The sequence below is a fragment of the Oenanthe melanoleuca genome, chromosome 1 (genome assembly GCF_029582105.1).
Source record: "Oenanthe melanoleuca isolate GR-GAL-2019-014 chromosome 1, OMel1.0, whole genome shotgun sequence".
Taxonomy (NCBI): Eukaryota; Metazoa; Chordata; class Aves; order Passeriformes; family Muscicapidae; genus Oenanthe; species Oenanthe melanoleuca.
In genome coordinates this window covers 47,705,732-47,731,078 of record NC_079333.1, presented here as the reverse complement: position 1 = coordinate 47,731,078, position 25,347 = coordinate 47,705,732, and the positions used below count along the sequence as shown (strand labels likewise).

The window sequence follows — 25,347 nt, the reverse complement described above, 5'->3', positions numbered from 1 at the left end:
GGGGACACCATCTCCGGAGCGAGGAGACCCCGCGGCTTCGGCCGGGCGGGACAGGGAGCTCCCGCAGGAGCGCGGTGGGCAGCGTGCGGGAGGGCGGGCTGCGGGCAGGAGCGGGCACGGGCAGCAGCCGGGCTAGGGCAGCAGCCGGGCTCGGGCAGGAGCCGGGCTCGGGCAGGAGCGGGCTCGGGCAGGAGCTGGGCTCGGGCAGGAGCCGGCTCTGGCAGCAGCCGGGCTCGGGCAGGAACCGGGCATGGGCAGGAGCGGGCTCGGGCAGGAACCGGGCATGGGCAGGAGCCGGGCTCGGGCAGGAACCGGGCATGGGCAGGAGCGGGCTCGGGCAGCAGCCGGGCTCAGGCAGGAGCCGGGCTCAGGCGGGTCGAACCCCCAGCCCGTGCCTGCATGCAGCACCTGCCCGGGTGCTGGCGGGCAGCGCAGGGCTGCTCACACCAGCGCTCGGGCTGAGCCTCCCCGTCGCTCCGTGTCGGAGGCACCTTCTGAGCATCTCCGAAATTAAGAGGGTTGCCTTTGCCTCCGGGAAGCAGGCTCAGCTGCTCCTCTGATCAGTTTTCGAAGTCTAACCAACCAGGTTGGTTCTTCATAGGGTTTGCACGTGAGAAGTACCATAACTCCCAAAGAAAAATGGTCTGTTTCATTTCAGGTGCTTTTGTAGCTTCAGGTCACCTACCTGCTCTGGAAAACCAGCCTCCTGCAGCTTTTCCATCCCCAGGTGGGGACCAGAAGGACACAGAGCAGGGCAGGTGTTCCAGGAGGTCGGGTCTCACTTACAGCACTGCTTTTTCAGCAGCAAAGTCGCTTTATGCACACAAACGTACATCCAAAGTGTATTTGTAAAATACTCCGTGAATTAGAAGATCTAGAGGGTACATGCAAGTGCAAGGTAGAGTTATTATACTAGACAACAATACATCAAGATTTATGAGCAGGATCATGTATAATGAAGTCTAATTTGTAAAGATGGATTCCTCTGTCACATCCTACAGCATTATTAGGAGTTTGGTGACCTTGCCTAGGGCACTGTGACATGCTGGTATTGTATAATACAGAGGCAAATGATGCAGGTTTTCAGACTATGTCTACAGCACATTAGTTCTTATGTACATATAATTAAAGTAATAGATAAAAATTGCATGGTAGTTTGTTTAAAAATTAATCTAAACTGGGTAGCTTTAACAATGAATTACTAAAACAACTAATTTTGTAGTATTATGGTTAACCAAAATACTAAACTTTTAACATTTTAATTCAGTTTTAATTCCCTTATTCCTATATTGATAGCAGATGCCAGCAGACATTCTGCAAGGATACTGCTGGCTATTTTTTTCTTTTTTGGTCAAAGACAACTATTGCTTGATTGAGCAAAGAACCTGGGCAGGCTGCCATGATACTGTAGCCAACTTCTTAAAGCAACTGGGTATTAAAATTGATGGAGTCAAAACTTTTTATTTAAGGTGGATAGAATGCTAATGTCCTGGGTTTATGCACTGCCATAATTTAAGTGCTATTCATAATACTCTGCTGAGACGCTGATGCACTTGCCCTTTAATTAAATTAGTTATCTGACGAAATAATGAAATGCGTATAAATATCTGTTGATGCCAGATATGTTCTCTTGTTCTGTTGCTTTTCTGTCTCTGGCATTTTTGTCCTTGTTTTCATATTTGTTTGTCGTGCTGACCTGCATAGCTGCAGTGTATATTCCTTGGCCTCTTCTTCCAGCTTTTGTTAATGAGAAGGCAGAAGTTTAAGCTGATCTAAATGTGTCAAGTATTTGCTGGTTGCCAGCCCAGCTTTTTCTCCATCGCAGTGGATTCTGGTCCAAATCAGGTAGATAGTTGTGCAAGTTCTGCTTTTTCCCCAAAGTTGGCATTGTAGTTCAGCTCTGACTGGCAGAGCAGCAGTGTAACTGGTGACTAAGGTTAAAGTGCAATGATCAAAATGAAATGCAGTTTTAACCATCAGTGTGCTGTCATATTCCAACCATCAAGCCAAGTAAAACCTTGTGATTGAATCTTTGCTGTGATGACAGCTTTTCAGGCATTTACACAGTTACTCCTTTGGTCTGCTTTAGTCTTTTATCTATTTGTTAAGGATCAGGACACCAGTTGCCCCAGAAACACCTGTAAAAAAAAAGCAAGCACATTTTTATAATTCATGAAAATTATATAATTGTTAGGGTTGGGTGAGGTGCTGGGAATTCTCCAGTCTAGTCTCCAGCTGAGAGCAGGATCGTCACTGGGAGCAAAGCAGGTTACTCAGGGCTTTCCCCAGGGCTCCTTGGGAAGAGTTTCTGTCCTGGCATCCATGTGCTGGAGCAGAGGACAGCAGGACACTGTTGGTCAGCAGGGGTGTGAGCTGCAGAAAGGAGCTGAGTCCTGGCTAGAGCAAGGAGAGAGCTGGGCTTTGACTCAGCTGCTCCCAAAGAGGCAGAGAGCATGGCTGTGTTGCTGTGCAAAGTAGGTTGTGCATAAAAAGACTGCTACAGTGTGCTTCTTCCTTCCCTCCCTCCCTTCCTCACCCTTACAGCAGAGGTGATGAGCAGCAGCCTGGCTCCTGGCATGCTCCTGGACAGGGCTGCTCTGTACTGTCTCTTATTCAGGACAGATCCGTGGTGCCCAGCAGCTTTTAGTCACTTTTTCTGATTCACTGACTGGGATTTGTTTTTTAAACAATGGGTATACCCTCTACAGTGCCAAAAATTACACCCTTGTGGGTTTTTTTGTGCTTTTTGTAATTTTTGCAGAGGTATTTTACACTGTTCCCACTGTATTTATGGTTTAATTTGGAATCCACAAAGTGAATGGGAAATTTACCAGAATTTTAACTCCCTGTGGGGACCTATTTGCCTGAAAAGTTATATAAAACACTTGGTTTAATGTAAACCCCTTTGCCATTATTGAAAACCATTGTTTAAGGAATTTGACTTAAGTATTTAACAGATCCTCCAATAATGAAGGTAATTCTGAGATCCCTGCTCAAATCATGATCACCTATTACAGTAAAACAACAAGTTGCAGTTCTTACATTCCTTGTATATAAGGGGAAAGTACCACCTTCTATCTGGCATTCTTTCAGTTGCTATAGACTAAAATAAAATTAAATTAAAATTTAGTTTTTAAATTCAGTACTTTGAAGTCAGGAAACACCAGAGGTGAGGACCCCAGGGCTGTATTGCACAGCCACCCTCATAGGGCAGGATTGTCATGACTGACATGATTGACTGACACGATCACCTCACTCTTTTTGTTGCTCAGAATTTTTCAGTCTCATTTACTGCAGAAAGTGATGATCCCCTTGCTGAATGTCTTAACTTAGAGCCTGCTGTACTGCAGCTTTCTGGAACACTGGACTAAGCACAGAATTACAAATTCCCTCAGGTGCTCATGAGCCTGGTGCTTAGGAACACTGTCTTGCACATGTCATACCATTAATGTTTTAGCTGTTCCTAGAAGCTGCAAGGTTACATTGTTCCTATTTTACAGGTAGAAACAAGAACCAAACCCTAGAAATATCAGCTCTTGAGAGGTAGAACTTGAATTTTCTACTTTAGTATTCAAATTATGACTCGCTGTTGCTGTTGTTGCACAACATTTTGTGCAAATCAGCATTTGGGGTATAACTGTACTGCACCCAGGGAATGAGTAACTTGCAGTTTCTGGTGGTCTGGTCAGATTTTGTTTCAAGAGACTTGGTGTAAAAGAGAAGAATGGAGGTTGCTCTGCCACAGGGGCAACATTTACTTATCATAGTTTCAGAAGCCTGGGGGTTTTTCTGTCTCCCATCTGCAAGAGCTTCAGCAGGGCTGATGCATGACCATTGCCCATCAGATGGGATCCTTGGAAACTGCACGTGCAGATGAAGATGAGACTTTGTCTTAGTGCCTAATGGAAAGAGGAGTGAGTTAGAATTAAGTAATTGACTTCAATTCTGAGACTTACTAAAGTTTGCAAAATTAATTTTGTGACCCTAGTATTCTTCTGATAAGAGAAAGCTTTGCTTCTAGTTTCTGAAGTTTAGCTTTTAGCTGTTATTTAGCCATCAACACAGATTGCTGCCAGGATTTCTGCTCTGTAAGGCTGCCTCCACTGTGCCTGTGGCACAGATACACCCTCAGTCCTTTTGACAACTCTCTTCTCACCTGAGCTTCACGTCCCACTGTCCTTTGTATGTTCTTGTTCTCACAGAGAATAAATCCCTGCTTGATCTCCTCTAGCTCTCTGGTGCAATTCCTCTTATCTATCCATTGACATCCTCTCTCCTGCCTGCTGTGACAGCTCTACCAGACAGGACACCCTTGAGCACTGCCCCAGCTCATACTCAGCTACAGAGCTCTCCAGAAGCTGAGAGCCTGGGGTCCAGTTTCAGATGTCCCCTGTTTGTTTTTTTTTTTTGGTTTTTTTTTTTTTTTTTTTGGCTTGGCCGTGCTTTGGGTAAATTTGAGATCAATTTTTCTACCACACCTCCAGTGGTTTGCTCAGACTGGCATTTCAAACTGTTTTAACCTGTTCAGTTTTGGACAGATTTTTCAGGCACCAGTGCTAAGCTGACTCTTGAACTTCCCCTGTGAAATTGCAAGGTTTTGTTCCAAAGGATGAAGCACTTAGTGTCTCAAATCAAATAGAATGAAAATGTATGGTGGGACAACATACTATGGACTAGATTTTTCTTAGAAATTGATTACCTGAGGCTCCAAAACTGAAACAGGAATGAGGCAGGCTTGTGAGTAAAATAAAATCTCAATCTAAAGAAGCCAAAATTAAGACCTTTAAATGGAACATTTTAGAAGTCCTACTCTTAGGTGTCCTTAACTGTTCAGGAGGACTTTCTAAACTGATTAGCAGCTACAAGTGTCTCTTCAAATGTGACTGAAATGCATTTATATCGGAGATGAAACAGAACATTATCTGATGTAGGTAGAAAATGGAGAATAATTTGTCTGCATAAAGTACCTGCCACATTCAGCATGTGGCAAAGATAACAAGCAATGTACCTGCTTCTCTCAAAAGTAAATTGTGGTTTTATTGGGTGAAAATGAACAAGCCTAAGTTTGTAATTGCACCTCTGACAGCATGGTACTCCTTGGCACCTGCTGATCTCTTGATCCTGGGGAACACAGAAGTGAAAAGTGGGTCTTAAAAAACTAAAACTAATGGCCGCAACCAGAACTATGTGATTTTTAGCACAGTTTTCTATCATGCCTGTATGGAAACAAGAGCAGCTGTTTTTCTGAAGCGTAATAAAAGAACCATCAAATCAGTAGCTTTTTCATAGTTTTTAGTTTTCATTTTAAATGAAACATTTTCAAGGACTTGCTTTTGAAGTTTTTACTTTGGGATGAAATCACTGGAAACCCCAAAGGAAATATGTGTGCCAGGTTCTCAGGTCCTCCAAGAACCCCTGAACAAAGACAGGTATCCCAGTATGGGACCAACCTTGAGTCTGCTGCATCTTGGCATTATTACATTAATGAAATTTATTCTCAGTTAGGACCTTTGTGCAAATGTAGCAGATTAATCTACTTTAAAGCCATTCAGGAAATGGGTGGATTTTTAAAATAAAATAATTTCGCAAGATCGGTTTCATTAAGAAGTGTGGGAGATGCATATGTGAAAAATGTGGTATTTGGTGGTGGGCATACTTTTATGTTCTATTTTAAAATCATGCACGTAGCATTTTTAGAAAGCAAAGTGGGTATGTTGCAGTCTGTGTCCCCACCAGTGCACTGGAGAGTACAAGATACTGATTCTCATGTATGTTGATAAGATGTGTATGTGTAAATTCCTCCCTAACCCAGCCCCATCAATGGGAAAAGACTGTCCTTTGTCAAGGAGAAAAGTTATGAAAGACATTCTTTATTTGTGATGGAGTGCTTTAGGGAAGAAGGAAAGTGATTTATGAGTGATTCATTTGGCCAGGCACGCCTGGAAATTTTCTGCTCTCAGTCCTAAAGAAAATGTAGTAGCCAAAAAAGTAGTCATTGATCTCATAAATTAAATTAACTGTGCCATACAGTCTCTTTTAATGTGAGGAGGGGTTTTAGATTAGTTTAATTGAAGTATGAAGAGGCTTTTATTTGCACCTACATTTTATGGGTTATCAGTCAGTATCCTGTAAGTTTCATCTCCTTCCACAGGCACTGCTTGAAGGCTTGAATCTGGAAAGGGGGCAGTGGTGGCAAAATACCACCATTGTTAGTTCTGCTGCTGCCAGGCTCTCATGACCCTCAGTGACAAGAAGTTAATTCCAGAAGTACAATTACAAAAATACCAATATGCTTGACCTGCCAAGTATTTCTGTATCAGCATGAGACTGTGAAGGGGGGGGTGATGGAGGACTCCCCACTGTCTCAAAGTCCAGAGAAAGATGTATTTTTCGCATACTCATTCCCATGTCTCTGCTGCAATTTGCCATGTAAGATTTGGAGTGATCATGGAGAAGTAGCAGAGATTCCTAGGGTGACAATAACATTCATCTTCTGGTTTTACTTTTAATACATAGATTTTGTATTTGAATGGGTACTGCTTCCATCAGAGAGAGTTGTATCTGGGATTATTTTCCTAAAAGAAATTTGATTTTGGATGCATAATTTCCTGACAGTAAGAAATACTCAGCTGATAAAATGAGGAATCGGTGCTGGCAATAGAACTGGATACCATTTGAATCAGTTTCTATTTGATAGCTTTAAAAAATATTCTTGACAGGTCCTCCTCTTTCTTGAGCTTGGCTGTTCACAGATTTCAGTGACACATTAATCTTTGGAAAATACACTTTCTTTTCCTAGAAAGTTATGATGTCAGTTCTTTTTATAGTACAGTTGTTTGGTGGGTTTGGGTTTGTTTGGTTTGGGTTTTGGATTGTTTTGTTTTTGCTTTTTTTCCTACTGGCTTTCTGTGGTTCCCTGAGCATTCACAAGGTTCACATGGTTCTTTCAGTTCTCAGTAAACAAATATTTCTTCTTTATTCTCTGCACATATACATGGCCTCAGTTCATTCCACTTGCAGATGCTTCTGTGTGACAAGAAGAAGGCTGGTACTCTGTCAGTTCTCCACACTGTGACTTTATGGAGTATTCCGGTATGCATTGTACTTATCCTTATGTTTGCAGTCCAAATATTGGAAACAGTTCATAGCACAGTTTTTCCAGAAGCAGTAAATATAACACAATACTATTTAAGTAGCTGTACATTTAGATAGATGTGTTTATTGGTGCTCATATTTTTCTAAGACCTATAGGAGCTTAAACACTGATAAAAATAGTTAATGTATTTGTCTGACATTAAACAGTGATGATGATTTTCATTCCAAGATCACTTCTTTAGATCAGCCATGGCATATTAAATACTTCTCAGTTATTTCCTACTAGGTGTTTTTGTATTTATTCATATGACTGTAATCCTATAGGCTGCTTCCATATCCCCATGCAAGTGATTTTATTTATATAATACCTATGCCAGAACATTGATATGGAACACTTACATCCACAATAAACTTTTAGCTCTTAGTGAACATCAGTAGTCTATTGGTGGCTGGCCAGCTAATTCCAAAACAGGTGAAATTTCTGGACTCCTATTCTTTTGCTTTCCCAGCTACAGTAGGAAGTAGTGTTTAGTTTCAGGAATCATGAATTACCAATTATGAATTTTGTCTTATTGCTCTTTTGCTTTAATGAAGAAACTTCTTCACAATGTCCCATATTGTCATATTTCTAGGGATTCCAAGAACTAAGATGACTTAACAATTTGATTTTGTGCAATTCTTGACAGGCACTGGCCTTGTTTCACAGCAGTGCTTTGACTCACATTTGTCTTCTTATCTTCTGTGCTTCTTGGATGTCTTGAGAGACAGATGTTCTGTTTTGCTCTTCCTTATTTCTTTGGTTTTTCTGTCATACCATGGCCAAATCTTGTGATGCTATATATCATAACACCTTTAAAAATCTTCTCATTGAGTAACAATTCATTGAGAAACCCAGCTTTCACTTCTACTTAAGTACATTTGCATGGCAAATTTTAAAAGAAAATGTGAACTTCAAAATATGAAAAACGAAGAAAAAAAATCATTTTGTAAAATATCACTTTCAGGCTAACCTCATGATTATAAAGAAGTGATGTCTGTCTTGTGATTCTTGAAAATTTGGAATTGGGAATATTATTTTCAATTAATTAAGAATTTGTGATCTTTTCTTTTGATTATTAGAGGCTTAAAAATATGACAATGTAGAAGGTTCCTTGACTGACATTAGAGCATTCACAAGAAGAGTGCATTTCTGGAGCTCCTTTGCACATCCTGTTTACAGTTAAAAAAGGAAAATATTTTGCCAATCAGACCAACCTGGTGCACTTTGGACTGCAAATAAGCAAAGGCTGAATGCAGCAGGGATGTGTGCAGCAAACAGCTATGCTCCAAGAAGGGATCAGGAACACCCAGAATTCATGGCTCTTGGTTCCACAAAGCACCAGACTTCAACAATCAATTTAATTACTCTACAAACCAATCCCTTTCATGTGAAACAGTCTGCCTGTGATTCCAGTAGAGGGCAGTAATTTGCATACAGTAATGTCAATTAGTGTGCACACCTCGTGCGTCACTTGGCAGTAGACACAGCAGCTGGTTTTATTAAGGTAGTGCAATATTCAAGGCTTGTCCTCAAGGGTAGAGTGCCACCCAGGAGCCTTATTTCCTGACCTTTTGCAGCAGGACACCTGGCAATGTAGAAGTAGAACCAAGTTTATGAGAATTGAAGAATAAGATGTTTTCAGCTAGCATGGTGATCAAAACTAGGCATACTCTGCTGTGTATAATCACCAGAGTGAAGTGCATTGTAACAGATCATTTCATAGAGATACTATTTTTTTCTTTGTTATTGTTAACAGTAAGTATATAGAAAAGATTCTCTATAGAGCCTTTTTTACAAAAATCATTGTTACAGATCCAGCAACATGTTGTAGTACAGTGGAAGAGGAGGCACTGGAACTTATAAATGTTGTTTTTCTTTAAACTATAAGAATTTCATTCATAATCTATTTCTATTTCAAAACACTAAGACTTAAAACTTGCACTCAGCAAAAAGTTCTTTAAACCGTAACTATTTAGCAGCAAGATAAGTTCATTGACTTCAGAATAGCTTGCTTAATTTTATAAATATCTCACAAATTTCAGTTGTCACAGATGTAAAATAATATAGGGATAATTAATTTCTTCTGCTGCTGAGCTAAATGAATGGCACTGGTGCTTCAGTAAACCAAGGAATGTTTTCTGGGGAGGACTGGTTTTCCAGGCCATGATGATGCAGAAGGGCTGTGAACCTTCACAGGTCATTTAATACAGAAGCACTTTAAAAGACATCCACAAAACTGGAGTAATGGCTTTGTTATAGAAAGAATTTGAAGGGATATTGCCTCAGAACAGTAGCATAGTTCAAATGTACCTTAGATCATGTGTAGATCTGTCTGAATTTGAGCAAAAATTAGATTGAATTGTCTTTGAATACGGTATTCTGTTGCTGCAATTCATGAAGAAATGTAGGGTAGCTTCCAGCTCCATAAAAGGATAGCTTGGGAGAGTGGTGAAAGGTGTAAGTCAAAACCAAAGTTAGAAGTGTAACTTCTCTCAGTCAAAATACCAAAAAATTGCACATAACATTACAATAAAAAGATTCCTAAAGATTTAGGGACCTTCTGCATTGGTTCATAGCTTGGTCTTCTCTAAAGTGTGTTGCATACCTGTGTAAATTTGTTGGATTCATTACATGAAGGACTGAGGACCTAAGCATTTGTCCCAACCTTTAGATTATTTTGAATGTGCCTCTCATTCCTCTGCTAAATATGCCTCTTTTTTCCCATCCCTGTCCCCCTCATCCTGATCTGAATGGCATGTTCTTTCACGGCTTTTCCAGAAAAATGCTGTGGTAAATTATTGGAGACTGAGCTGTTTATGTGTCAGATGGCTGCTGAAATGATATGTGAATGGCATCTCATGGTCTTGCTCATTTTAAGAGGTGTCTTTAACATAAGCACAGATTTTTAGTGAAATAAATCAATTTTACAAGGAGATTTCAGCCATTGGATTTATAGTAAGAAAGAAACTTTTTATTTATTACATTAGAAAGACCACAGCTGGGAATGCACCATTAATAGACACAAACAGATGGATTCTGACAAGTCTGTGAACTATTCACACTCCTTTTTAGCAAATATTTTGCTACAATCTCAACTTGCAAATGTTACTTCAGAAACAAATATGTAACCATCTATCTCAAGGCATAGAACTGAAGAGTCATAAGTAACATTAAAATATTGTAATTTCACTATATATATGATACTCTTTTGAAATTTAGGAAGTAGAGTTTGAAAATATTCCCAAAAGCTTGCCTTGGTTCAGTAAATGTTTTAAATTATAAAGTCATAGAATCATTTAGACTAGAAAGGACCTCTATGATCATCAAGTCCAAGAATTAACCCAGCATTGCCAAGTCCACCACTAAACTGTGTCCCCGAGTGCCACATCAAGACATCTTTTTAATATCCCCAGCGATGGTGACTCCACTACTTCCCTGAGCAGCCTCATGCCTAACAACCCTGTTAGTGAAGAACTTTTCCTAATATTCAATCTAAAATTCCCCTAGTGCTATTTGAGACTGTTCCCTCTTGTCCTATTCCTTGAGAGAAGAGTCCACCCTCCTTTCAGATTGTTGTAGAGAGAGATGATGTGTCCCCTGAGTCTCCTTTTCTCCAGGCTGAACACCCCCAGCTCCCTCATCTGCTCCTCTCAGGACTTGCACTCCAGACCCTTCCCAGCTCCCTTTCCCATCTCTGGACATGCTCCAGCCCCTCAATGTCCTTCTTCTAATGAAGGGTCAAGAACCATACATGGGATTTGAGGTGTGGCCTCACCAGTGCCAGGTACAGGGGGACAATCACTGCCCTGGTCCTGCTGGCCACACTAGTCCTGATCCAGGCCAGGATGCCATGGGCCAAGAACTTGGGCTGGTTCATGTCCAGCTGCTGTTTGCCAGCACCCCCAGGTCCTTTTCCACCAGGCAGCTTCCCAGCCACTCTGTCCCAGCCTGTAGTGCTGTGTGGGGTTGTTGTGACCCAAGTGCAGGACACTGCACTTCTCCTTGCTGAACCTCAAACAATTGGCGTCAACCCTTTGATCCACCCTGCCCAGATCCCTCTGCAGAGCCTTCCTGCCCTCCAGCAGATCAACACTCCCACCCAGCTTGGCCTCACCTGCAAACTGTCTGAGGGAGCACTCAATTCCCTTGTTCAGATTGTCAACAAAGATATTAATAAGACCTGGCCCCAATACTAAGCCCTGGAGAACCCCACTGGTGTCTGGCCACCAGCTCCATTCTCCACCACTCTTTGGGATCAGACATCCAGCCAGTTTCTAAAGAGTTCACTTGTCCAAGCCATAAGCAGCCAGTGTCTCCAGAAGAATGCTGTGGGAAAAGGTTTGAAAGCCTTTACTAAAGTCCAGGTAGACAGCATCTACTAAGTGGGTTACAGAAGGAGATCTGGTCAAGCAGAACCTGCCTTTCAAAAACTCATGCTGGCTGGGCCTGATCCCCTGGTTATCCTGCACGTGCCACATGACAGCACTCAAGATGGTCTGCTCCTTGACCTTCCCTGACACTGAGGTCAGGCTGGCAGTTCCCTGGATCCTCCTCCTGACCATTCTGTTAAATGAGTGTCACATTGGCTAATCTCCAGGCAACTGGGACCTGCCCAGTTAGCCAGAGCTGCTGCTAAATGATGGAAAGTGGTTCAGTGAGAACTTCTGCCAGCTGCCTCAATACTTTTGTGTGGATACTATCCGGTCCATAGACTTGTGTGCATCTAAGTGGAATAGCAGGTTGCTGACCATTTCCCCTGGGATTATGAAGGCTTTATTCTGCTCACCATCCCAATCTTTCAGCTCAGGGAACTGAGTACCCCATGCCTGAGGCAAAGATGGCATTAAGTACTGCAGCCCTTTCCTTATCCTTTGTCACTTTGTTTTTCTCTGCATCCAATAAAAGATAGAGAGGCCAGTGTTCTTCAATGTCTTCATAAAGAGCTTGGATGCAGAACTTGAAGGTATACTATGTTTGCTGATGATGCTGAACTGGGAGGAGCTGTTTGTTTCCTCAAAGACAGAGATGCCCTGCAAAGATATCTTGGTAGATGGCTGGGCAATCACCAAAAATATGAAGTTTAATAATGGCAAGTGCCACATTCTTTTGTGTGAGCAGAAGTCCCCTATGAGAACAAGGGCTAGTGATTGTGAGACTTTTCTCAGCAGCTTACAGAATATTTTAATACATTATTATTTTATTCTTACAAATACAGAATATCTGACTCTTCCTCTTGTTTGGGTGGTCTACAGCAGACTCCCTTAAGGATGTCTGCCTTCTTGGCCTTCCCCCTGATTCTTACCTATGCACACTTAACTTAATCATCACTGTCATCAAGCTCTGGATAATCAAACCTCTCTCTAACCTACCCAGGTATCCCACCAACACTCCTTCCTCACCTGTCCTTTCTGAAGTCTATAGCTACTCACTGCAGCACTCCAGTTGTTTGAATCATCCCCACGTCTCCGTGATGTCATCATTTTCCTTCTGCACAGTGGCTCCCAGCTGCTCCTGTTTGCTGCCCATGCTGTGGGCATAGGTGTAGATGCACCTCAGGTGGGCTGTTGATGCCCCCATCCTGTCATTAAGCAGAGAAGTTCCCCCACCTGTGCTCACAGGTGCCACCACTGCTGGCACAGAGAGCAGGGCTCACCCTGCAGGTGGCACCTGGGTGGCAGCGCGTTCCTGCCAGAGCTGTCTGGGCAGCTGTGCCAGCTGTGAGCTGAGCAAGGCGTGGCTTCCTGCCAGTGGGTGCCGCTGCTCCCTGGAGGGGCTGGCACTGCCCCAGCACCCTGCTGCACGCTGCTGTGCCACACCCTGCTCACCAGTGCTCCCCAAGGGCTTATTTTATGTGTGTGGCCCCCAGGCAGCTGCTGTCATGCTGGATGCGGGTTCTGGAGGCTCGAGGCTCCTCCTTTCAGTTACACTGAGTTAAATCCTTCGCTCCTGGCCCCTGTCCCAATCCCAGGGGATAGAGTGTCTGTATAGATGTGGCAATGTGACGATTTTCAGCGAAGGCTGGCACCACTTCTATTTTTGGAAGTCACCGTCTGAGAGAAGGTAAATGTTCATCTACAGAATAGCTCACTAAAAAAAGTAGCAGAAATTAATTATACAATATAGGCAGCCGCTAGAGGAGTTGGTAGTTAGAGAAAAATGATGGGTGGTGGACTGCTGGGTAACAGTGTAACTAGTGACTCAGATCATGTACTTGTAAGTAAAACCACTGTGTAGCACACATTTTTGTCCAGTTGTTAAACATTAATTTGTAGGTTTAAAGTTTTATTCAACATCACTGTATTTCTGAGATAGGAAGGTAAAAATGACAACTGATTCCTCTTTTCTGCATTATTTATTACTTCATTTACCATATCTTCTCTTACTTTTCTCAGTTGAGAAGTTTCAAGCCCCATGACAGCGTTGAGCCCACCAGCTTCCTTTAAATAAACTGGGAAATGGTATTACTAAAAAGGCATGGTGAAAATTCAAAACGTCAGTAACCACTCTTAGGATGCATAACTAAATATACATACATTGAGTCTCTTCGTGAATTTCTGACACATGGTGAGGTGTTTGGAACTTGCCCAGTTTCTTTCCAGGGAAGAAACTTTTACCACTTCATTATCAACTAAAGAACTGGATCATTTGTTTTCCTGACAGTCACTTTGAGGAAAATAAAGAACTTCTCTAAAATCAGCACAAACACTCTGAATTCTGATGTAAGGATGGCTTTTATCATCCTGACTTGACCCACTCCATCATTCCTGAACATAAATAAAAGAGAATCAGAAACATATAGTTTTATATCAGTTTATAGTTTTATATCAGTTTTATATCAGCTTGGCAGATTAATGTTTTGTAACTACATTTGCATTCATGTCTATCCCTAACAGCTCCAAGTACTTTTGTTTCAGAAAAAAACTGGTAATTTGATTATGGTCTGAATTCAGCAGAACATTTAAATGGAGTATAAATTTAAATTATTAAATGTTCAAATCATGTGGACTACTCTGTTTTGTTATATTTAACTTCTAAACCAAGAGTAGATTCTTTTTAAGAAGATTATCTATTAAATCAGTATGGTTGGATGTGTGAGTTCATCAGGAAAAGGAAGGTACCAGAACATCCATATTTCCAATATATAATAAAACAGAAGATACTATGCCTAATCTGATTCAAATAGAGGACAAATACATTTCAGAATCTAGGTTAGACAAGACACCACCAAATAAAATAGTCTCTGAAACATCTGGTTTGTTTTACACAAAACCATAAATATGCATAGTTACTAAATGGCCTAAGCTGTTTCTTTGAAAGGTACCCTAAAAAACAAGGACAGCAGGACAAGGGTTTACAAAGCCAAGGCATATATATTAATCGTGGCGTGGCAGCATTTTAAAGAAACTATCAAATTCAGAGGGATTATAAAACAGCTGGCTGAATTGTAGGTAGGGACTGGTTTAAATCTCTGGATTCTAGGTCACAATAGAGGCTGTAACACGGGGCACTCACTTTTGTACTCCTTTGAGTTCTCTTTCTCTTAAGGGAGAATCATGACTTTTGGAGGGCTGGAGATAACTCTCTTCTTTTATGGAAAGCATCAATTGGTGCAATCATTAGGGATCTTGAAACTGGGAAGAAGTTTATTGCTGTGACAGATCAGGCAACATATGGAAGGAAGTAAGATGTTCTCCAGAGACAGATTAAGTTTTTGCCAAGGCATTTGACTGAAATTTTGGAAAATAAACAGGTCATTAATTGCCTCCAGATTTAGCTACTGCAAATTGTGCAAAGATGTTGCAAACCAGATGCTTTCCCCTATTTGTTTTTACAACCCTTTCTATTTATAGATGCCCTTATTTGATGACTTCTCTAGTAGAGGGCATTGTTTTACACCGGAAGCCACATCTCAGTTTTGCCAGTAGATGCCTGACTAAAACATACATGTTCACACAACTGCAGGGATGGAACACTCAGCAATAACATAAGTAGGAAATAATCAGTAGGAAGAAGTTAACATTTAATTCTTCCTTGGGTTTTTTAGCACATATCAGTTTTCAGCCATTCTCTGTGCAGACCCTGCTAGTGAAATAGTAGAGGCTCCTATCCCAAGGACAGCATCCTTGGATTAAGCTTGCCAATGATGGTATGAATGCAATCCATGTTGGCATTTCTCTGGCTTTCCAAGTTGTGTGACACAGCCACTGATGTACCTGTCAGCCATGTGGGAGCATAGCTTCAACTTGAACTCCAGATTAAGGTTGGATCCCAAAATGGGAATGTAGCAGCCAAGTCAACTAAGCTGTACCGACTGACAGAAATACTTGAGAAAAGAAATATTCATTCCTTTTTCACTAAGACTTCTTTTAGTCTTCAGAATGCAGGCTCTATTTTATGCTCTATCCACACAGTCTTGATTCATGTTATTTATAACATACTGAGTGAAAAGCATCTGCCCTGATTTGAAAGCAGTGAGTCTAGTGGGGATGCCTTCTAAAAGGATTGAGCTAGTCACACCAGGTCCTTTACAGTCAAGACAGAAATAGGTACTTCTGAAAGCCAGTCCTGTCATCCTGAAATAGATGTGTGAGACAAGGGGAATGAATTGCCCTATGGTGGTGCTTATTTCTTACCATAATCCTAGCCAAGTGACAGCACCGAAGACCTGCTTGCAGTGACAGACTGGGAAAAGCCATCTCTTCAGCTGCCACCTAAGTGCCTTTGATATGGAAATCAGTGAGCCACTAGCAGTGCAGAAGTTTAATTTTAGAGATTGCTGCTCATAACATCCCTGGCTTCATTTTAAGGTACCTGCTCAAGCCAGCAAAACAGGAGATGGAGCTGATGAGGCAGCTGAGACTTCAGTGGTATTTGTACCTGCACTTAAAGGGACATGTTCTGACAGTAACCTGCCAGTGTACCTTGCAAAAATTTATTTCTTCATTTCCAGTGTATTCTGGGGAGGCAGATTGTGAATTACACATCTTTAGAAGACATTCCAAATTCATTGTAATAAAAGCTATGTGATTTTTACTTGTGAGCCCTAACAGGGTTAGCTAAGGGGGCAGCAGCCATGCAGAATTCATAATGCATGTTTTAAAGTGCATTTTGAAGTTCACTTTTCAAACTAGTAGGTAGTTATTTGATGTATGAATATTTATTTTACTGTGTCCTCAGTCAGCACAAAAGTCCATCAGGCTCAGGTATCCTGTTTTTCACAACAGCTGCTAGTGAATGCCTAGGAAAGAGTATAACAGCATGACAAGTTTATGGTATGACCTCTCAGCTTCCAGGTTTCAGTAAATAGTTCTTTGCTGATGTTGTTAACAGGGCTGCCAATTAGGAGCAAAGTAAATGGGAGGTTTATGATGTGACTGTGCACTTCCTAGCTGAGCTACACCTAAGCTTGTGAGACACACTGACTGTTTCCCGTTTGAAATGTTCTGCTGACGTGTAATCCCTCACATCACAATTGCTATTTTTAAAAAGTTATTTTCATGTCATTCCCAGGTGTCATGGTCAGAGTTGCCTTTGTGTCACTAGTCTGAGGAAAGTGAAGTGCCACTAATCTGAGCAAAGTGGGAACAAAGTTTATTTTTAAAGCAAGAGGCTTGCTAGTGGCTCAAAAGCAAAACATTCAGAACTCCATTTGGTTTTAATTTATCCCCTAACTTTTTATGTTTGGTAACATATTAGGAACCAGTGAGTATATTATTTGCCATAAGCTCCCCAGGACATAAAAGGAGAAAAAATAAAGCCTGAAATACATGAATGCCTGCTTCATTATTTTGCAATCCAAGGAGAGTATATAGAAAGTACTTTAAAGACCAGTTCTGGTCTCAGCTACATACGTGCAAATCCTGAGCACTTACAGAGTATACAATTAATTCTGACTGGCAGTAAAAGATCTCCACAGAAGCATGGTCTGGAAACTTCTTTCAGAACCCAGTTTTGCCTTAGTTTCATGTCCTTATAGCTAAGAACAGCACTCGCCTGCCAAAATCTGATGGAACAAGAGGCAAAAAAATTGGCAAACATAAACAGGACCAACCTTCTTCCCAGGTCAGGTACAATTTCAGTTTTGCAATATTTTGTTGCCCAACTTGAGATACTTCAAAGAGGTCTTATGTCCAGACTGAGGAAACCAATCTTCCCAGAAAGTCAGAGCTTTTCAAGTGTCATGGAAAATAGACCCGAGATGAGTAGTTCCTTTTGAAGGTTTTGACCAAGGAATTTTTCCAGTAAAACTACATTCCATAAACATGGAGCAACACCTTAAGTAGACAACAACAAATGAGGAGCACCATGAGGTTGATTTGAAACAAAGCTGTGAATTCAGACAGTGGGACCGGAAGAAAGCCTGTGAGGAGGATGTAATAGGATGCCAGGATAAACATGAGGGCAGACGGCAGCATTTTCATCACTCTGTAATTGAGAGAGTAAAAAGAAATTCACAGCTGGAATGGAACTTATCAACCCCCTCTCTTGGTGTGCCTATTTCGAGCAGAGGGGGAATCAGCAGAGGAAGAGCCTTGGTGAGTGCTGCTGGAAGAGGCTGTGCAGGGGAATGTGTGAGCTTGAGGGGGGAGAAGGGAAGTACACCTGTATTGGGGACTGGAGGAGAAGGAAGGAATGTTTGCTGGAAAACATTTCACCATGCATGCATTGCTGGTTCCAGGCTTTTTTTTTTTGCCTTTCCTGGACACTGGAAGCATTCTCCAAAGGCAGGCTATGGGGATAAGAGCTGCAGGCTGCCTGCCTGTTTCAGAAGGAGCAGCATGGTGGCTGGAAAGGGAGCTCCAGGAAGCCCTTTCCTCTCTGTGGCTCCTGCTGTTGGGTGGGTTTCCACTCTGTCAAAAAAAACAACCACCTGCAGCTTTATGCAGTGAGACACATCAGCTCTGTGGTGTGTATTTAGCCCATGCAAAATGTGAGTAAAAAGAAGTATGCAAGAAATATGGAGTCTAAAAACGAAATGCTTAAATTTTCATAGAGTAGTTGATTTCTAGAAGACAGAAAATCCTGTCCAGGGATTTGTCCAGTTCATAAATATTAATACTGTAAACTATCCCAATACTGTTTTATTGTGGATGTTCTGCCAGGAATTATTGTGGGGATTTGTTTGGGCTTTCTATTTTTTGTTTAAAAAAATACATATATGCAATTTATAGTCCTAAATTTTCTGATATGAAGAAAGAAATAATTTGGGATTAAACAGGCATCATGCTTTCTGCTCTAAACAGACAGGGCTATACAGAACACTTGCTGTAGCTCTTGATAAATTCTAGCTTTGGGTAAAGAATAAGTGATCCATGCATGTCTCATATTCCCCTGGCTTCTTTATTTGTGAGGTTGCTAATCAGACACCAGTATGGCTGATACTATGCAGCCAGGAAAGTGTGCAGGTGTTGGTCACCCTTGCTGTGAGGTGGTGGCTCAGCCTTAAACCTGGGACAGTGACCAGGTTCTGTGCTCACCCATGATGTTTTTTGTACTGGGACTTTGTTCTGGTGACCAGGGAAGGGAAGAAAATGTGTGCACCCTGTTCTGGTGGGGATGGCTTAGGGGACTGTGGAATAAAAAAGAGGAATTCCAACTGCCAGTGAACAAAATAGTTTATGTGTATCTACATATAGTTATATGTAGAGTATTTCCCTGCATGCAAGGCTGCAGTCCAGCCCTAGAGTCCAGACTCAGCTTATTGGTTGGTGCACATTGCTCTGCAGAGCCACACGTACAACCCTGCATCCTTGTTACACAGAATTGATAAGATCTGATAACATGCATTTAATAACACATTGGGAAATCTCTGGAATTCTGCAAGTTTAGGCAAAAAGTGTCTCATCTGAAGGAATCCACTACAGGTGTAAGACCATTTTCAAGGGTGTTTATTTTCTCTTTAGCTCATGCAGTTAGAGTAGATTTTAGCCTGCCTCTAATGGATTGATATTGCTTCTAAGGAAAATTAATCTTCCTAAAAAATTGTGCTTCCTTTTTTTTACGTATAGGTACCAAAATAATTAAGAAAGGCAAAAATTACTGTTATCAGCCAGGAAACTGGTATACAGAGTCAGGTTATACAACTTCCCTCAAGTCTTCCAGCAAGTCACTGCCAGCTAGCCCTGTGCCCTAAGCATCGTGTCTGTCTGCCTTACTGGGCCAGACTGAAATCATGCAACAACTATTCATTGATTTCAAGGAGCCTGGAGAATTTCATGTTCCCAGACACCAGTCCCCTGCTGCTGTATTTGAAAATAGTGTTGCCAAGAATTATTCTGGTCTGCCTTGTTGCTTTTTAAAAACCTTTACAAAATCTAACTTTGGCATTGGTTCTCTTTACTCTAGAGAAAAGGTAAAAAACTTCTATCAAAACCATATGAAAACCTGAAATTTTCATCTATTGCCCATTAGATCATGATAGTCCTGGAGTCCTGTTGAAAGGAAAATAAATAGCAAGGCCCTTACCTGAAGTCTGCAAAGGTGTGAACCTTCAGCTCAGATAGGAATGTTTATCTGTGACTGAATGACACCAGCAGTAGGGCTGTGTGGGGATTGGCAATGTATTTGGATAACTGTAAGAAACTAAGTTTATTTAAACACTTCCTTATGTTATCAGTGTGCTATCCAAACACTTTGTTAGTGAGACTGTGAGATTAGGATGTGTGTAAGCCCACCACTACTTAAATATATTTACAGAGTTCCTGTGAGTTTTGTTTTAGGAACTTGTGTATAGATTCAGCAGATGGAGTTGCACCAAGGGTATGGAAACTACTTTTAGCTCATTTCTGTCATAATACTCTCCAAATACTTTAGCAGAGGAGGTCTGCCACCTGAAATGTCTTCCTCTCTTTTGAACTCTATTACCCAACTGTTGTGTTTTTTCCTTAATTTACTGTTGAGAACCACTGTCTTTAGGGACTTTACACATTGTGGGATGCTGGCTATTCCTGTCTTGTGAAGAGTTCAGCTAAGGCCAATGGAGTCTTTATTCATATGTTGGTGTGGTTTGACTGAGGAAAATGTTTAAAAACTGGACAGGAGTGAGACCATAATGCCTAAATTAGCAGTCAGGCACTGGATGAAACAGCTGATCCCTTCCAAGGATCTTACCAAGCATCCAGGAGCTCCTGGTCCCTTCTAAGCCCCTGGGAGAGCAGAAGGGACAGAGAGGTCACATACTCTGAGCCTGACATTGTGGCCAACAGACCAGCAGCTTACACTTCACCAGCAAATGTGACAGGAGGGCACAGAGAGGCTGTGCCCAGGGAAATACTGTCATTCCACAGTCTGCAGCCACAGACCACAGGAGCAGTTATTTTGATGCATTTATGGACTAGCAGTGCTGTTAGGAACCCACATTTACATAGGCCCTGGGGTGGTACATCTGGTCAGTCAGGTGAGAATACAGACTGGCCACTCCTGCTCAGAACAGCCCCAGTGGGGTGGCCACAGGTCACACCAACCCAGTATCATGTGTTGGCCAGTGGGCAGATGCAGCTATTTTCAGAAAAATACAATGCTGGGATAGGCATATAGTGGTTTTGTACGTGTTGTATATCCTACCTGCATTCACGTGGTTCAAGGAGGTCCTGAGCCACGAGCTGGAAGTTTGTGCTTAATGGCCCTTGCTGAATTTTTCTTCCAGGGATTTTATCCTTTTTTGAATTCTGCTAACTTCTGGCAACCACAGTATCCTGTAACAATGACTTTCAGAGGTCAGCTATGCATATATGGAGAACTATTTATGTCCATTCATTTTGTACCTACTCCCACTTACTCTTCCCAACTTTATCCACTGCAAGAAAAGACCTCTTAATTACCAAATGGTGGGCAGACATTTGTAATAGCAAAAGCATGTTTGTTGGTTTGCCCTCAATTACTTTTCCAAAATGTTTTAAAATCCACTTTACTTTTTTTTTTTGTTCCTATTGAGCACTTGTATTGGGTTTTCATAAACCTACCCAAGATCTGTTTCCTTAGTGATAACAGCTCCATTAAATCTCATCACTGTGCACTGGGTTATCTTTAGGGTGTTTTTTGTCTCATACATTTAGCAGCCCTCAAAAGCTAAAATGTTAAGGCCTTCTCAGTCAATACTGTAGTAAACACCTTCAGTGTTTACAATCAATTTCTGGTTTGACTGACAGACTAATTTGGTATCGTTATTTATTTTGCCAACTCATTATTCGGTCCCATTATAAAAACCAGACATAGATAGTGGACAAAACAGGTTCCAACACTAATATCTGTGTGAATCCTCTGGGAACCTAATCCCATTGTGAACATAGATTATTTATTACTACTTTTGTTTCCTGTCTTTAAGCTGTCATTAAACCACAAGTGGCCTTTTCCTTTTTATCTGTCATAGCTGAGGTTCTTTATGATTGCTTGGTAGAGGATCTTGGAGGAGCCTTTATTAGATCAGTTACTATTCATTTTGCTTATTTAACATCCTGAACACCTCCACAGGAGAATTAATGAGATGAATCACACTTTCTTGCCTTGACCCTCATCTTTCTGGCTTTTGTATGTGTCCTTATTCCTATAAGTTTGTCCAGGTGGCTGGTCAGTCACCTCCTGCCATCCTTTTGTTCTCTAAACATACTACTGTTGTACTCCTGCACATAATTTCTAGTCCTCTGTTCCTGTGGTGTGGCCAGGCTGCTGATGTTCTTGTAATCAGGAGGTATTTTATGTAGCAGTACTATCCATTGAACAGGTGGGTCTTAAAATGCAAATGGGTAGTCCTCTGATGCTGGAACAGGGACAATGGGAGAAAAGGATATAATGTGCTACTCAGAATCCTCATCTCCCAGTTTGAAGTTTATCTTCAAGGGTGTGTGTAAGCCTGTCTCTCATGCATAAGAAGCCCTGCGTAGCAGTGTTCATTTTTAAAACTCGCTGTCAGACAGTTGACAGAGCAGCTGACTTTCCTCCAGAGCACATCAGTATGGGGCTGTGCAGTGAAACAATCCTCTGTTGTAATTCCATGAGGCCATTAGCCATCTCCATCTCGCTTCCTGGCGGTGCAGGAGTCTCACATAAACTCTTTTCCTTTTGCCCCAGTCTGATTCCTGGCAGCCCCAGCAGAGCCTTGGCGCCCCAGCACCGCCTCAGGAAGAAAGTCAAAGTGCTGCTGAGCCAGAGGGAAACCTTTCTGGCTGCTCTAGAGTCCCTGCTGTTTCATGCCCTGCATGAAAGAGTTTGCAGCCTGTACTAATCCCAGAAAACAACTCTCAAACAAATGTCTGTGTTCAAACAGAAGACATTTTTCCTAAACAGCAGGCAATGAACTTCTGCTTTTAAAAGTCCTGGTCCCTGAAATAGGATTCAAAACACGTGAAGTAAGTGACAGCTTCATCTTAAACACAGCTTTGGGTTCCCTGCATATGAATTTTTTTATTTTTTTTTTTTTAATTTGAGAAAGGAGAAACTGCCTGTACTTAGCATATGAACTGCTGTGCAGGCATCTGTAAAGGCAGAGATAGGCAAGAAATATAAGATGTGTGGGTAGGATAGGGATATGTGGATAGGACTTCAGTATCCAGGATATATTGCATATATAAGGTATTGGAGTTAGGCCATAATCCAGCAAACTGGACTGTTCTTCTACCTGCAGAATTATAGAAAGGAGTCAAGAGATCAGAAAGTTGAAAGCAGATGCCTGAATCTTTTTTTTTTGTGACTTGAAAACAAGAGTTTCCTGTTTCTTGTAACTACATGTCACTAATGTTAATAACAAATGTGCTCCTCTAGTGGATAGGAAACTGTTTTGTTCTCATAGAACCAGTGCTTTCTAATGAAGAGGGGCTGTCAAGTTGCCATTAAATTTTAGATGTGAAATAACGAGATAAGTGCAACTAACAATAAAAGGGAAATGGGTCACTTTGGGAAGATCAAGTGGCTGATTACTGTGTAAGAACAGCAGGTTCAATCCAAGCCTGGAGAACTCTGAGCCAGGTACATACAACATCACAGACCTATTCCTCTGTGAGGCATGCATTCCAAGATGTAAATCATCAGTCCTGTTTTTTATACAGATATTTGCACTTATTTGTTTGTTTGTTTGTTTATTTATTTATTTATTTATAGAAATACTAATGAGAAAGTGCTGCTCATGTCAATTTATCCTCAACTACCCCACTGCAGCACTGCCTCGTGGAGTAATACTCTAAGGCCAAGGTGGTGTGTAGAAACTCACACAGCTGTCTTGCCCAGAAAAGCCAGTTGTAAGTAGATAGTTTGTTATCAAATATATTTTAGCATTTCTAGAGTACATTGGGTTGTTTTCTATAGCTGATGTCAGCGCCCTGCTCACAGTGAAATGGAAGCAGATCTCCAGTACTGCTTGAGATACTGCAGTATCTATGGGCAGCCCTGGGGTGATCTTTCCAGCCAGTAGTTTACTCCTTTCTCACACCAAGCACCATTTCAGGGAGAAAAGGTGGCAGAGAGACATAAAAATCAATTAATATGAAAGAAGTGTTACAGTTCTGCCTGTGAATGCACACAGAGAAGAGTATGACTCCTTGAGCTGACTTTGCCAGTTATAATAAGTCCATGCAGTCATCAGAAGCACTCTGCTGTATGAATAAGCCTTTAACTAAAGATTCCTGATCATTTCAGTATCCATCAAGCCACTGATTGTCATGTTAGATGTGACATGTGGTTATTCCACTGTAGATATCAGTGTGGACCTTTCTGATTTGTTTAAAAAAAAAAAAAAAAAAAAAAAAAAAGAAAAAGCCACACTAAATCCAGCCATGGTTTTATGAAAGAATCTCCTTTCCTGCATGGATCAGTCACAGCATGGGAGCACAGGGTTGGGTTCATCTCATGGGCTGGGCTTCTGTCAAGACTGGCAGCAATTTCAGGTGTATGCTGGAGCTGCCTTATAGTCCCTATAAAATGCACAAGGAAGCTTTTATTTTGAAGTGCTTTCATGAGATGCATTAGCATGAAGTTCAGTGTTGCTGTATTAACTATTCCAGAAACCGTCTGTAGACTGAGACTGAAATATTAATTAGTGTTATTATATAACAACTTAGACTTCTGTAGTACTTCTTGTCTGAGAGGTTGGTGGCCAAAGGGGTTTCCTTATCTGAATGACACATTTTTGAAAATAAATGGCTAGTATCAAGGCAGTCACCAAACAAGGAAACAGTCATTTTAAAAGTATGTAAGGAGGGCTACTTCTTTCTTTTGCCACGCACAACTTCAAGCACAGGAGCTTTCAAACACGCACCACAAGACCAGCTAACTCTTGTTGTTTCTTGTTTTATTTGACTACTATGCAAGACTGGACTGAAGCCAAAGAATTCAGCCTCGGCACAGGCAGCACTCTCAGCACCGAGCCTGGGGCAACCCTCTGGCTCTGAAGTTGTCTTTGGACCCTTGTGTCTGGGAGGAAAGGAAAGTCATCATTCTGCAACAGAGGCTTCTTATTCTGTCCTTTGTGACCTCTGAGATGAGCTGCTGGGAAGCTGGCAGGGCAGCTCTGCCCTGTTGCCTTTCCCTCTGCTGGGGGCATGGGAAGGATGGGCAGCCACAGGGGCACTGAGGCTGGTACTCTGCTGTCTGTTTCAAGCATATAACTGGGCTTGCTGAGCCCTTAGTGGGCTTGCTCACTAGTATATACACCTTATATAGGCTTTTGCTGTGGTTTTTGTTTCTTCGGACTGGCTTTTGAAGCACTATGGCTTCCTAGACTTTGAAGTATTGCAAGGAAGAACGCAGAATCCCATTAGCTGAAAAAGTCAATGCATTTTCCAGCAGAAAATGAAATCCTGAATATTTAAGCAGAGTGGTATTAAATGTTAATACTAGCTTTACATTAGCAATAGCATTTTTTAAATAGAATTAGATCAAAGAACTGTAGATTAGTCAAATAAGAATTTCCCTACACAGAGGTAATGTCTCTTTGGATAAACACTGTGCCTATCACTGATGTTTGGGAGTCTCTGGGATATTTATTCCTGAAAAGATGGCAGCAGAATGACTGACACACTGGCTTGGCAAGCTGGGGTAGGAATGGGAGCCATCTCTTCCCTGCTGTTCAGGCTCTCTCTGTTCACACCTGTGAAGCAATCCTGCCTCTTGTCTTTGCACAGCAAGGCAGAGAGGAGACTGGTCAGTCCTGCTGCCTGGCTGCCAGTGCCAAGCCCTGTTTGGGAGTGTAGATGGTAGTAGTGCCATGGCTTTGCTCTTGACTA

At 41.6% G+C, this 25,347-nt stretch overlaps 1 protein-coding gene across 1 annotated transcript in view; it reads left to right on the top strand.

Annotated features, from left to right (window-relative positions):
• Positions 1-25,347, top strand: part of LOC130259361 (stAR-related lipid transfer protein 13-like) — a 283,596-nt gene that overhangs the window by 144,289 nt on the left and 113,960 nt on the right.